This window comes from Rhinopithecus roxellana, chromosome 2 (assembly GCF_007565055.1).
Source record: "Rhinopithecus roxellana isolate Shanxi Qingling chromosome 2, ASM756505v1, whole genome shotgun sequence".
Classification (NCBI taxonomy): Eukaryota; Metazoa; Chordata; class Mammalia; order Primates; family Cercopithecidae; genus Rhinopithecus; species Rhinopithecus roxellana.
The window spans coordinates 151,381,906-151,396,302 of NC_044550.1; the positions used below are offsets into that span (position 1 = coordinate 151,381,906).

At 38.5% G+C, this 14,397-nt stretch overlaps 1 pseudogene; it reads left to right on the forward strand.

Moving 5' to 3' along the window:
- Window positions 1–12,759: 12,759 nt before the first annotated feature.
- Window positions 12,760–12,971, forward strand: LOC104661988 (annotated as a pseudogene).
- The last annotated feature ends 1,426 nt before the right edge of the window (window positions 12,972–14,397 follow it).

Here is a 14,397-nt window from a genome sequence, read left to right on the forward strand (position 1 = left end):
TATCTACTTGGGGACTGCCAAGTTTCTGTATCTGGATGTCTAAATATTTTGCGAGACTTGGGCAGTTTTCATCTATTATTTCATGAAACAGTTTTTCTAATCCTTTTGTTCTCTCTTCCCTATTGAGGAATCCAATAATTCTTAAATTTAATTGCTTTATGCTGCCTCAAATGTTGTGAAAACTTTGTTCATTTGTTAAAAATGGTTTTTTAAAAATTTCTATCTGGATTGTTTAGAAAGACCTGTCTTCAAGTTCTGAGATTCTTTCTTCTTACCTATTTTGTTATTGCAGTTTTCAAATATATTTTTTATTTCCTTTAATTAATTCTTCGGTTCCAGAATTTTTTTTTCTAATATTCTTCTCTTTGGTAAATTTCTCATCCATATCCTGAATTGTTTTTCTAATTTTCCTGCATTATTTTTTCAGACCTATCTTGTATCTATCTCATCCAGCTTCTTTAAAATCAGTAGTTTGAATTTTTAATCTTGGTTTTCAAGAATTTCTTTTCCTTTTGTTCCTTCCTTCCTCCTTTCTTTCTTCCTTGGGGAAGGGAAGTGGGAGGGAGAGGAAGGAGGGAGGGAGGGAGAGGGAAGAAGGGGAGGAGCGGGGATGGGGGGACGTACTTTCTTTCCCTTCCTTTCCTTTCTTCTTTCTTCCGGGGGGAAGCAGGGAGGGAGGTCAAGGGAAAACGGCTTTCAGGGACGGGGGAGTTCGTTCTTTCTAGTTTCTTTCTTCTTTCTTTCTTGGGGCTTTCTTCTTCTTCTCTGGCGTTTCTTTCTTTCTTCTGTTCTTTTCTTTCTTTCTTTCTTTTCTTTCTTTTCTTTCTTTTCTTTCTTTTTTTTTCTTTTCTTTTCTTTCTTCTTTCTTTCTTTCTTTCTTCTTTCTTTCTTTCTTTCTTTCTTTCTTTCTTTCTTTCTTTCTTTTTCTTTCTTTCTTTCTTTCTTTCTTTCTTTCTTCTTTCTTTCCTTTTCTTCTTTCTTTTGACACAGTTTCACTCTGCCACCAAGGCTGGAGCACAGTGGTGTTATCTCAGCTCACTGCAGCCTATGCTTCCCGAGTTCAAGCGATTCCTGTGCCTCAGCATCCCAAGTAGCTGGAATTACAGGTGTGTGCCACCATGTCTCACTAATTTTTGTACTTTTAGTAGGGATGCTGTTTTACCATGTTGGCCAGGCTGGTCTCAAACTCCTGACCTCAAGTGATCCATCTGCCTTGGCCTCCCAAAGTGCCAGGATTACAGGCATGAGCCACCATGCCCAGCCAATAATTTTTTTTTTGATTAATAACTACTGCTGCAAAATTATCGTGTTCTTTTAGAGGTGTAATATTTCCCTGGTTTTCAATGTTTCCTGTGTCCTTATCTTGTTATCTGTGCATCTGGTGACTGTAACAGTTACTTCTATTTTTAAATTTACTTTCATAGGGAAAAATCTTTTTCTAGAAGATGTTGTTGGTTGAGCACTTTGGCTTTGATTCTGTGATGTGTAGTAGTGTAGTCTCCCTATGATTTCTTTGGTTGTAAACAACATTAGTGGTATCTGTGATTTCCTTATTACGTCAGGGTGCAGTTATTAGTGGAGGCTGTGGCATAGTTGTGTTCGAGACTGGAATGTCAAGTGGGCCAGTCTTTAGGCCCTAGTCATAGCAGTGGTGGGGTGAGCATGTGTATCCTTGTACCCTAGGGTGGTGCGTGCTGACATCTGTGTTGGTTTGTTTGCTATCTACAGGCCAATTCTTGAGCCTAAAGGTGGCTTTCTGGGATGCCAGTAGTAGCAGCAGTGGAGTGGGTGGATGAGTTGGTTCCTAGGCCTTGAGGTAGCCAGTGTGGCGTAGGCAATGGCAATAACTGTGGTAGGATGGTTCTCTGGGTCCCAAGCAGTGTGTATTAGTTTTGGCGGTGGCTGCAGTGTGCTGGAATGACCAGTTCGCTAGACCTGCATGTGGTGCTGACAGACAGGTGTCAGCTGAGGTTGTAGTGACTGGGTATTTAGGCTCCCAGTCTGACTCCTCCCAAACTTCAGGCCCTTGGGAGGAGTGTTAAGGTACTCAATATGTTGGATTGGGTTGAGAAATCCCCAGAACCCCAAGCTTTGAGCTTTAGAGTTGGGGATAAAGCTGGATTGGGCAGACTTATGCTCAGGCCTCTAAATGAGGAGAGAGGGTGCCAGCCATGGTGAGCAGACGCATCCTCAGATCCCAGGTGGACCACTTGGGTGAGGGATGGTAGCAGCTGCGTTGAGTCCCTGACATTGTGAAGCCAGCCTCAGTGGCCACAGCCTAAAGCAGTGGGTAATATGCATCCCTCTCATGCCAAATTCTGATGAGGCATGGCCCCCAGTCATGGTGGTAGCCTGCACCTAGCTCACATCTCAGTCTGGCTGCAGGAGTTCCCACCGAACTTGCAATGAATCCCAGAAGCAACGTGGGCCCAGCTCACATCCCAGTCTCAGTCCTGATGGCACTTACTTCCCAGCACTGTCAGCTACAGCCCATATATTGCTTCCTTGTCAGCCCCAGGTGTGGGAGCCCATTCCCAGCTCATGTTGCAGTCCCAACAGCAACAGCCCAAGTTTCCTTAACACCTCAGTCCCAGTGCTGCTGGGCCCCAGGAAAGCAGGCAGTTTGTTAAAGGCTATGCTTAAAAATGACACCTTGCAATACCTGCATAGGTCTCAGAAAGTGTATGGGACACAGCATGAGCTCCCTCCCTGGAGCAGTTCTGTGTCACAGTCTCCCAGCAGCTCCCTTTGTTATTCTCAGGGGTTGGGAGGATCCAGGGTGGGCAGATTTGCATAATTCCACGGTGGGAATGTGAGCTGCTGAAAGTCTCTCACTTAACCCTTTCCCCATGTAGGGAAGTCACTCCTGGCTCCCAGCTGATGCCAGTCAAACAGGCTGCCTCTCTTTCTTCTACTTACTTCTTCAGTGTTTCCTATCACTTTTCTGTTGAATTCCGGTGTTCTTTCTCGGATGATGTATTTGAAGTGTGATTGTCTACACACTGTATTGGTTCTTTTAAGGGGAGGAGGAGCACCTGAAATGCTTCTAGTTAGCCATCTTGAAGCCCCTCCATACTACAAACATTAATCATGCAAAGAAAACCTCAATAAATTCCAAATGATCAATATCATACACATTATCTGACTCTCTTCAATCAAATTAGAAACCAATAACTAAAGAAACACCGCAGATATCTCACATGTCTATAAACTAGTAATCTCATATGTTAAAAATTCCATATGCCTAGACATTTGGGCTAAAATTAGCTCAACTTTCAAAAATCTTAAGGTAAACACGAAATACTTAGAAATGAATGAGCCATGAAAATAGTAGATGCCAAAATTTGTGAAAACAACTGAAGTAATACTTAGAAAAAGTGTTAGAGCTTTAAATACATTTAACAGGAAACAAGAGAAATCAAAAGCAAATAAATTAAGCATAAACTTAAGATATTAGAAAGTTAAGAGGCTGAAAGCAAATAAATTATTAAACTTAAGAAGTTTGAAAAGACAAAGAACAAAGGATACATATAATAAGGCTCAAGGCAGAAATCAATATAATAAAGAACAATAAAACATTGAAATGAATCAAATGATGTCAGTTCTTTGAAAATATCAATGACAGATCTCTGAAAAGATTAATCACAAAGAAGATAAAAAATACAAATAACCAGTTACAGAAAAGAAAAAGGGAAATTACTTTCAACACAAGAAATATTTACAGAATTAATGTTTTGAAAAACTATGTATTAATTTGACATTTTCAAAATAAGCATTGTTATTTGAAAATAGATGAAATGCACAATTTTTAGAAAAATATAAAATGTTAAAATTAGCACAAAAGGAAATGTAAACTTGAATTAACCGATAAGAACTAAAGAAATTGTAGGCTGGGCATGGTGGCTCACGCTTATAATCCTAGCACTTTGGGAAGCCTAGGCGGGCAGATTGCCTGAGCTCAAGAGTTCGAGGCCAGCCTGGGCAATATGGTGAAACCCAGTCTCTACTAAAATACAAAAAAATAATAATAATAAAATTAGCTGGGCATGGCGGCATGCGCTGCCCAGGAGGCAGAGCTTGCAGTGAGCAGAGATCAGAGATCATGCCACTGCACTCCAGCCTGGGTGACAGAACGAGGCTCCATCTCAAAAAAAAAAAAAAAAAAAAAAGGAAAAAGAAAAGAAAAAGTAAAAAGAAATTGTAATGAAAAATCAAAGTTCTCCTTTTTTCTAAAGCCTCAGGCCAAGGTGGTGTTATGGATGAATTCTACAAAATTTCAAATGCAAAAGAAAAGCTCTTAACATTTTTTGAGGGTTGTATAGTCTTGGTTCCAAAACCAATAGAAAGAGTACAAGAAAAGAAAATTATAGGCACAGTACACTTCACTTTTAAACACAGAAATGAAAATAAAACATTAGCAAGGCCAAATTAGTATGTCATAATAATGCATTTTCTTCATTTTTAATTTTCATGAATATATAGTAGGTGTATATATTTATAGGGTACATGACATGCTTTGATACATGCATGCAATGCGTAATAATCGCATCATGTAAAATTAGATATCCTTCCCCTCAAGCATTTATCCTTTGTGTTACAAACAACCCAATTATATTATTTTGGTTATTAAAAATATGTAATTACATTATTATTGAGTACAGTGATCCTGTTGTGCTATCAAATACTAGGTTTTATTCATTCATTATATATTTTTTGTACCCATTAACCTTTCCCAACTTCTTCCCACACCCCCACGGCCCTTCTCAGCCTCTGGTAACCATCCTTCTATGTCTCCATGAGTTCAATTGTTTTGATTTTTAGATCTCACAAATAAGTGAGAACATGTGATGTTTGTCTTTTTGTGCCTGGCTTATTTCATTTGACCTAACCACCTCCAGTTCCATCCATGTTGTTGCAAACGATAGCATCTCATTCTTTTTTATGAGTGAGTAGTACTCTGTTATGTATAAGTTCCACATTTTTAAAAAATTCATTCATCTGTTGATGGACACTTAGGTTGATTGCTATTGTGAAGTGCTGTAACAAACATGGGAGTGCAGATATCTCTTCGATATGCTGATTTTATTTCTTTTGAGTATACCCCTAGCAGTAGGATTGCTGGATCACATGGTAGCTCTATTTTTAGTTTTTTTTTTTTTTTTTCCAATGACAAAATCTATTTTTAGTTTTTTGAGGAACCTTCAAACTGTTCATCATAGTGGTTGTACTAATTTACATTTCCACCAACACTGTATAAGGGTTCTCTTTTCTCCACATCCTCACCAGCATTTGTTACTAACTGAATAGGTAGTTTTGACTTGTGTTTCTCTGACAATCAGTGATTGTCAGAGAAATACAGATTTTGTGTGTGTTCTTCAATTTTTTTCATTAATATTTTACAGTTTTCATTGCAGAGATCTTTCACCTCTTTGTTAATTTTCATATACTTGTTTGCCATTTGTATATCTTCTTTTTTGAAATGTCTATTTAGGTCTTTGTTCCATTTTTAATGGGGTAATTTGAGCTCCTTATATATTCTGCTTATTAATCCTTTGTCAGACAGGTAATTTGCAAATATTTTCTCCCATTCTGTGGGTTGTCTCTTCATTTTGTGATTGTTTCCTTTGTGCAGAAGCTTTTAAACTTGATGTGATACCATTTATCCATTTTTGCTTTGGTTGCCTGTGCTTGTGGGATATTGCTTAAGAAATGTTTGCTCAGACCAGTGTCCTGTACAGTTTAGTTTCTTCAATGTTTTTGTGGAGTCGTTTCATAGTTTGAGGTCTTACATGTAAGTCTTTAATCCATTTTGATTTGATTTTTTGTATAAGGAGAGAGAGAGAGTGATCAGGTTTCATTCATCTGCATGTGGATATACAGTTTTTCCAGTACCATTTATTGAAGAGATTGTCTTTTTCCCTAGTGTGTGTTCTTGGCAATTTTGTTGAAAATGAGTTTTACTATAGGTGTGTAAATTTGTTTCTGGGTTCTCTCTTCTGTTCCAGTGGTCTATGTGTCTGTTTTTATGCCAGTACCATACTGTTTTGGTTACTATAGCTCTGTGGTGTAATTTGAAGTCAGGTAATGCAATTCTTCCAGTTTCGTTCTTTTTGCTCAGGATAGCTTTGGCTATTCTGGGTATTTTATGACTCCATATAAATTTCAGGATTGTTTTTTTCTACTGCTGTGAAGAATGTCTTTGGTATTTTGATAGGGATTGCATCAAATCTGCAGATTGCTTTGGGTAGTATGGACATTTTAACATTATTGATTCTTCCGATCCATAAACATGGAAAGCTTTCCATTTTTTGTGTGTCTTCTTCTGTTTCTTTCATTAATGTTTTAGAGTTTTCTTTTCTTTTCTTTCTGAGATAGGGTCTCACTCTGTCACCCAGGCTGGAGGGCAGTGGCACAATCTTGGCTCACTGCAACCTCTGTCTCCCACACTCAAGTAATCCTCCCACCTCAGCCTCCTGAGTAGCTGAGATTACAGGCATGCACCACCATGCCTGGCTAATGATTTTTTGCTTATATTTTTAGTAGAGACAGGGTTTTGCCATGCTGGCCAGGCTGGTCTCGAATTCCTGGCCTCAAGTGATCCACCCACCTTGGCCTCCCAAAGAGCTGAGATTATAAGCATGAGCCACCACACCCCACTTAGAGTTTTCATTGTAGACGTCTTTTACTGTTTTGGTTAATTCCTAGGTATTTAATTTTGTTTGTGGTTATTACAAATGGGTTTTTTTAAATGTATTTTTTCACATTGTTCACTATTGGCATATAGAAATGCTACTGATTTTGTATGTTTATTCTGTATCCTGCAACTTTACTGAATTTGTTTATCAGTTTTAATAGTTTTTTGGTGGAGTCTTTAGTTTTTTCTAAATATAAGATCATATCATCTGGAAAGAAGGATAATTTGACTTCTTCCTTTCAACTTGGATCCTCTATTTCTCTCTCTTGTCTGATTGCTCTAATTAAGACTTCCAGTATTATGTTGAATATCAGTGATAAAAGTGGGCATCCTTCTCATGTTCCAGATCTAAGAGGAAAAGCTTTCAGTTATTCCCTATTTAATATGATACCAACTGTTGGTCTATCATATGTGGCTTTTATTACATTAAGGTATGTTTCTTCTATACTCAGGTCTTTGAGTTTTTTTGTTTGTTTGTTTGTTTTTTATCATGAAGGGGTGTGGAACTTTATCAAATGTTTCTGCAGTGTCAAGTGAAATGATTATATGAGTTTTGTCCTTCAGTGTGATATGATGTATCACATTGATTGATTTGCATATGTTGAACCATCATTTTATCCCTGGGATAAATCTCACTTGGTTATGATGAATGATCTTTTTAATATATTGTTGAATTTCGTTTGCTGGATATTTCGTTGAGGATTTTTGCATCAATATTCATCAGAGATATTGGCCTATAGTTTTCTTTCTTTGATGTGTCCTTGTCTGGTTTTGGTATCAGGGTAATACTAGCCTTGTAGAATGAGTTTGGAAGTATTCCCTCTTACTCTATTTTTTGGAACAGTTTGAGTAGGCTTGGTATTACTTCCTCTTTAAATGTTTAATAGAGTTCAACAGTGAAGCCATTGGGTCCTGGGGTTTTCTTTACTGGGAGATTTTTATTGTGGCTTTGAACTCATTACTTTTTATTGGTGTACTCAGGTTTTGAATTTCTTCATGGTTCAATCTTTGTAGGTTGTGGTGTCCAGGAATTTGTACATTTCTTCTAGATTTTCCAATTTATTGGCATATAGTTGCTCATAGTAGCCACTATTGATCCTTTGACTTTTGCAGTATCAGTTGTAATGTCTCCTTTTTCATCTCTGCTTTTATTTATTTGAGTCATCTCTCTTTTTTTCTTAGTCTAAGCTAAAGACTTGTCAATTTTGTTTACCTTTTCAAAAAACCAGCTTTTTGTTTCATTGATCCTTTTTATTTTGAGACACAGTCTCACAATGTTGTCCACGCTGGAGTGCAGTAGCATGATCACAGCTCACTGAAGCCTTGATCTCCTGGGCTCAGGTGATCCTCCCACCTCATCCTCCTGAGTAGGTGGTCAGAGGTGTGTGTGTGCCACCACACCTGACTAATTTTTTGTACTCTTTGTAGAGATGGGTTTTTACCATGTTTCCTAGGCTGGTCTTAAACTTCTGAGCTCAAGCCATTCCCCTGCCTTGGCCTCCCAAAGTGCTATAATAAAATTACAGGCATGAGCCACTTATGCCTTGCTGACATTTTGTATTATTTTCTTCTTTTCAATTTCATTTATTTCTGCTCTGATCTTTATTTTCTCATTTCTTCTACTAACTTTTGGGTTTCATTTGCTCTCACTTTTCTAGTTCTTTAAGATGTATCATTAGGTAATTTATTTAAAGTTTTTCTTCTTTTTTGATATAGGCACTTAAAGTTATAAATTTCCCTGTTAGTACTGCTTTTGATGTATCCTATAGGTTGTGTTTCTATTATCACTTGTTTCAAAAACAAATTTCAATTTCCTTCTTAATTTCTTCATTGACACACTGGTCATTCAGGGGCATATTGTTTAATTTCTATGTGGTTATACAGTTTCCAAAATTCCTCTTGATATTAATTTGTAGTTTTATTCCATGCAGTCAGAGAAAATGCTTGATATTATTGCAAATTTTTTGAATATTTTAAGACTTATTTTGTGACCTAGCATATGGTCTATCCTTAAGAATGATCAACATGCTGAGAAGAAAAATGTATATCCTGCTGCCATTGGATGAAACATTCTGTAAATATCTATTGGGTCCATTTGTTCTATAGTGCACACGAAGTCTAATTTTTTTGTTGTTGATTTTCTCTCTGGAAGATCTGTCCAATGTGGAGAGTGAGGTGTTGAAGTTTTCAGCTATTATTTTGTTGGGGGGTCAATCTCTTTTTTTTATCTCTAATAATTTTTGCTTTATAAATGTGGCTGCTGCAGTGTTGGATGCGTATGTATTTACATTTATTATATTCTCTTGCTGAATGGATCCTTTATCATTATATAATTACTTTCTTAGCTCTTCTTACAGTTTTTGTCTTGAAATTTGTTTTTTATAATATAAGTATAGCGAATCCTGCTCTTTCTTGGGCTCAATTTTCATGGAATATCTTTTTCCTTCCCTTTATTTTTCAGTCTATGTGTATCTTTGTAGGTAGTGTGTGTTTCTAGTAGGCAACAGATTACTGCGTCCTGTTCTTTCATCTATTTAGCCACTTTGTTTCTTTTGATTGAAGAGTTTAGTCCATTTACATTCAATATTACTGTTGATAACATTGGACTTACTCCTGCCAGTTTGTTGTCTATTTTCTCATTGTTTTGCAGTCTTATTTCCTTTTTTCCTTCCTGTCATTCTTAAAGTGAAGGTGATTTTCTCTGGTGATATGATTTAATTTCTCGCTTTTTTATCTTTTGTTTATCACTGTATGTTTTGCAATTTGAAGTTACCATGACGGTTGAAAATACTATTTTACAGCCCATTATTTTAAGCTGGTAATAACTTAAAACTGATTGCATAAATAATCAAACACACACACAAAAAAGAAAACTAAAGAAGGGCTACACTTTAATTTTGTCCCCCTACTTTTTAACTTTTTGTTGTTTCTCTTTATGTCTTACTGTTCTGTCCATGCCTTGACAAATTGTTGTAGTTATTATTTTTCATTGGTTCATCATTTAATCTTTCTGCTTAAGTTGGTAGAAGTTTATACACCACAACTACAGTGTTATACTATTCTGTGTTTTTCTGTGTCCTTAATATTACCATTGAGTTTTGTACCTTCAGACGATTTCTTCTTGCTCATTAATATCCTTTCATTTCGGATTGAAGAACTCCCTTTAGCATTTCTTGTAGGACAGGTCTGATGTTGATGAAATTCCTCAGTTTTTGTTGGTCTGGTAAGATCTTTATTTCTCCTTTGTGCTTAAAGGATATTTTTGCCAAATATACTATTCTAGGATGAAATATTTTTCTTTCAGCACTTTAAATATGTCATACCAGTTTCTCCTGGCCTGTAAGATTTCCACTGCAGTCTGCTGTTAGATGTATTGGAGTTCTATTGTATGTTATTTGTGTATTTTCTCTTGCCGTTTTTAGAATTCATTCTTTATCTCTTGCGGAGTTTAATTATTCAATGCCTTGAGGTAGTCTTTTTTGGGTTAAATACGCTTGATGTTCTATAACCTTCTTGTACTTGAATGTTGATATCTTTCTCTAGGCTTGGGGAGTTCTCTGATATTATCCCTTTGAATAAACCTTCTACTCCTGTTTCTTTCCCTACCTCCCCTTTAAGGCCAATAGCTCTTAGATTTGCTTTTTTGAGACTATTTTCTGGATCTTATAGGTCTGCTCATTGTTTTTTATTCTTTTTATTATTTTTTCTTTCTGCACATTTTTAAATAGTCTGTCTTTAAGGTCACTAATTCTTTTTTCTGCTTGATCCATTCTACTATCAAGAGATTCTGATGCATTCTTCAATATGTCAATTGCATTTTCAGCTCTAGAATTTCTGCTTGATTCTTTTTAATTATTTCAATCTCTTTCTTAAATTTATCTAACAGAATTCTGAATTCCTTCTCTGTGTTTTCTTAAATTTTAGTTTCCTCAGAAAAGTTATTTTGAATTCTCTGTCTGAAAGATCATATATCTGTTTCTCCAGGCTTGGTCCCTGGTGACTTCCCTAGTGCATTTGGTGGTGTCATGTTTCCCTGTATATTACTGATGCTTGTAGGTGCTTGTTGGTGTCTGGGCATTGAAGAGTTGGGTATTTATTGTAGTCTTCACAGTCTAGGTTTGTGTCTTTCCTTCTTGGAAAGGCTTTCCAGATATTGAAAGGGACTTGTGCCCAATCCCAACAATGCTGTAGTTTTTGTAGATTCACTGAGGTACCATCTTGGTCATCTTGAATATAATCTGGAAGAATTCTCTGGATTACCATACAGAGTCTCTTGTTCATTTTCCTTACTTTCTCCCAAACACACAGAGTCTTTCTCTCTGTTCTGAGTCACCTGAAACTGGGAGTGTGGTGATGCAAGCACTCCTGTGGCCACCACTACTGAGACTGCACTGGAGCAGACTTGAAGCCAGCACATCATTGAGTCTTGTTCAAGGCCCTTCCCTTCAGAGTGGTGGCATGTCCAGAGATGCTGTCTGGGAGTCAGGGATTGAAGTAAAAACCTTAGCAAATTACCTGATGCTCTATTTTATGGCAGCTAAGCTGGCACTCAAATCACAATGCAGAGTCCCTCCTGCTCTTCTTTTCCTTTTTCACAGGCAGAGGGACCTCTCTCTGTGGCCACCACCACTGCCAACCCATGGGGGATTCTGCCAGGCCACTGCTGATGTCGCTTAAAGCCCAAGTGCTCTTCAGTCAGCTTGTGATGGATGCTGCCAGGCCTGGGACTCACCCTGCAGGGAAGTGGGCTCCCCTTTTGCCCAGGGCATGTCCAGAAATGTCATCCAAGAGCCTAGGCCTGGACTCAGGGACTCCAAGAACCTGCTCTACCCCATCGTGGCAGAGCTGGTACCTAGGGTGGAAGACAAAGTCCCATTTACTTTTCCCTCTGCTTTTCTCAAACAGAAGGAGTCTCCCACCATTGTTGCCATAGCTGGAAATGTGTGGCGTTTCCCCTGAAGACAGCATGTCTCAGAGCCCAAGGCCCATTGTGTACTCCCTGGGTATCACTGCTGGTTATTCAGGGCCCAAGGGCTCTTTAGTTAGCAAATGATAAATCCTGCTCAGACTGGTCTTTCCCTTTAAGAAAGAGGGTTCTCTTTTGGCCCCGGGTATGTCTTGAAATGTGGTTTGGGAGCTAGTGTCTGGAATAGGGGTTTCGTGACTCTACCTGGTACACTATCCTACTGTGACTGAGCTGGTTTCCAAAATGCAAGACAAAGTCCTCTTTATTCTTCACTCTGCCCTCCTCAAGCAGAAGGAAGGAGTCACTTTCATTGCTTCGAACTGCACTGCCTGGACCTGGGGGGAGGAGTAGCACAAGCACTTCCTTAGCTGCGCCCTCTGGTGTCTCCCTAGGTCAAGTAGTTCTCACTGTGTACCACCCTAGTTCGCTGGCTCTCAGCCCAGCCTTGCACTAGGATTTGCCTAGAAATTGCAGTCCTTGTGTCCTAGACTGCCTTTCAAGTTTACCTAGGCCCTCAGAGCACTTCAGCCTGTAGTAGCGAGGCTTGCTGAAAAACTCAAGTTCTTACCACTGGGATGAGCAATTCCCTCTGACTAGGGCTATTCCAAATGCTCCCTCTGTGTGCAGGTGCTGGTTGAGGCCAGCAAGGCTTTATTCCCCACTGTGATGGGGCAGCACCCAGTTCAATGTAAAATCCCCAAGTTGCTGCGTTTTCCTTCCCCAAAGTGCACAGATTCTCTCTCTCTCTGCACCTCTCTGCTGCCAGCAGATGGGGAAAGTGTGGTGTCCATGATTCAAGACTCTCTCCTGCACTCCTCAATGACTCTTTCAGTGATATGAAGTTAAAAGCAGGTAGTATGATTCCTCACCTAAGTTTTGGTTCTTGTGATGGTGCTTTTCCATGGGCAGGTAGTTATTAAAATTTGGTGTTCCAGTGAAAGGAATGAAAGGTGTAGGCTTCTATTCCACCATCTTGCTCTGCCCCAACAATAATTTTTTTATTAAGTAAGATATTATTATCTTAGATATAACACAAAATTAGGAAAGTTTTGTCTCCATAAAAGCAAGGATGAGTCTGCACTGGGTGTGCCTTATCACCATGCCTCAGAAAATTGAATAAATCAAGGATTTTCTGCTTACAGCCTGGTGAAAGGATGCCAAATCTGTCAAGATCAAAAAAAATAAGGACAATGTGAAGTTTAAAGTTCCATGTAGCAGATTCCTTTATACCCTGATCATCACCGACAAAGAGAAGGCAGAGAAACTGAACTAGTCCCTGCCCCTGGTTTTGCAGTGAAGTACCTGAAATGAACCAAATACTGATCTGAACTGTATTAAAATATTAAAAATCCTTTAAAACAAGAAAGCAAGGATGATTCAACACCAGAAAATGAGCCAATGTAACTCACCACATGAATACACTAAAGGAGAAAAACTATAGGATGGTCGTAATAGAGCCAGAAAAAGCATTGGATACAATTCAATAGCTTCATTATTAAAAATAAAAACTCTTAGAAAATCAGGTTTAAAAGAGAATGTCCCAATTTATAAAGGTCATGTGACAAATACCTATAATAAACATTATATTTGCTGGAAAGATTGTAGAATTCTATCTAAGATAGAAAACCCCCAAAGCACTAACCGCAGGCTATTGATATATTTAATTACATCAAAATCAGCTTTTCTGTTCCATGAAAATAGCCATGTAACAGAGAACTGATGAGGAGTTTGGGGATTCCAGTAGAAAATTAGTAAAAGGAAAAAAACATGTGATTCATGAGAAAAAGGAACTAAAAGGATAAGTTTTAAATGATATCTAACTTATGACAAGATTCTCAAATTCGTTTGGGATTTGTAAGAGATGCAAATTTAAACAGCAATAGTAACTTCAAATCTATCAGAGCACAGTTTAGAAAACTGGAACTCATGCCAAGTGTTGCAGGGAGATGGGGCTGGGGGATGTAAAGATCCTCAGCAGTGCTGTTGGGGATGTAGACTGTTGTAGTCACACTGGAGAGCCTCTGGTCCTATTTGGTCAAATTGAGAATATGCATATCCTCTGACCCAGCAATGCAGACGGGGAATCCAGAAGATTGTTATGGGTGGGATGTCTGGGTTCTCATCCCAGAGAAAGTCTCACACAGGTCTATAATGGGGCATATATGAAGATGTTCATTGTTTTTTAGGGAGGTGTCAGCAATCTGTGGTTCCTTACTGGGTGCGTGGAGAAGTGCTTGTACTGGATGTGCACTAGGGAGTATTATAAAACAACTAAGCAACAGTCTTGATATATGTGCAGCAACATGAAGACACTCGAAACCAGAATGCTGAGTGAAAAAGTCAGGAACAGAACGAAGTGTATGATGCCACACAATTTGTGTACATTGAAAGTACTTTCATACAAGACAGCAATATTTATTATGTAAGAAATCTATAATGGATCCTGAGCAAGATGGCTGAATTGGAACATCTCCAGCCTCCAGCTCCCAGCATGAGCGACACAGAAGATGGGTGATTTCTGCATTTTCAACTGAGGTACCAGTTTCATCTCACTGGGGAGTGCTGGACAATCAGTGCTGGTCAGCTGGTGCAGCCCGACCAGCAAGAGCTGAAGGAGGGTGAGGCATCACTTCACCTGGGAAGCACAAGGGGGAAGGGAATCCCTTTTCCTAGCCAAGGGAAACTGAGACACACAACACCTGGAAAATCGATTGGGTAACTCCCACTCTAATACTGT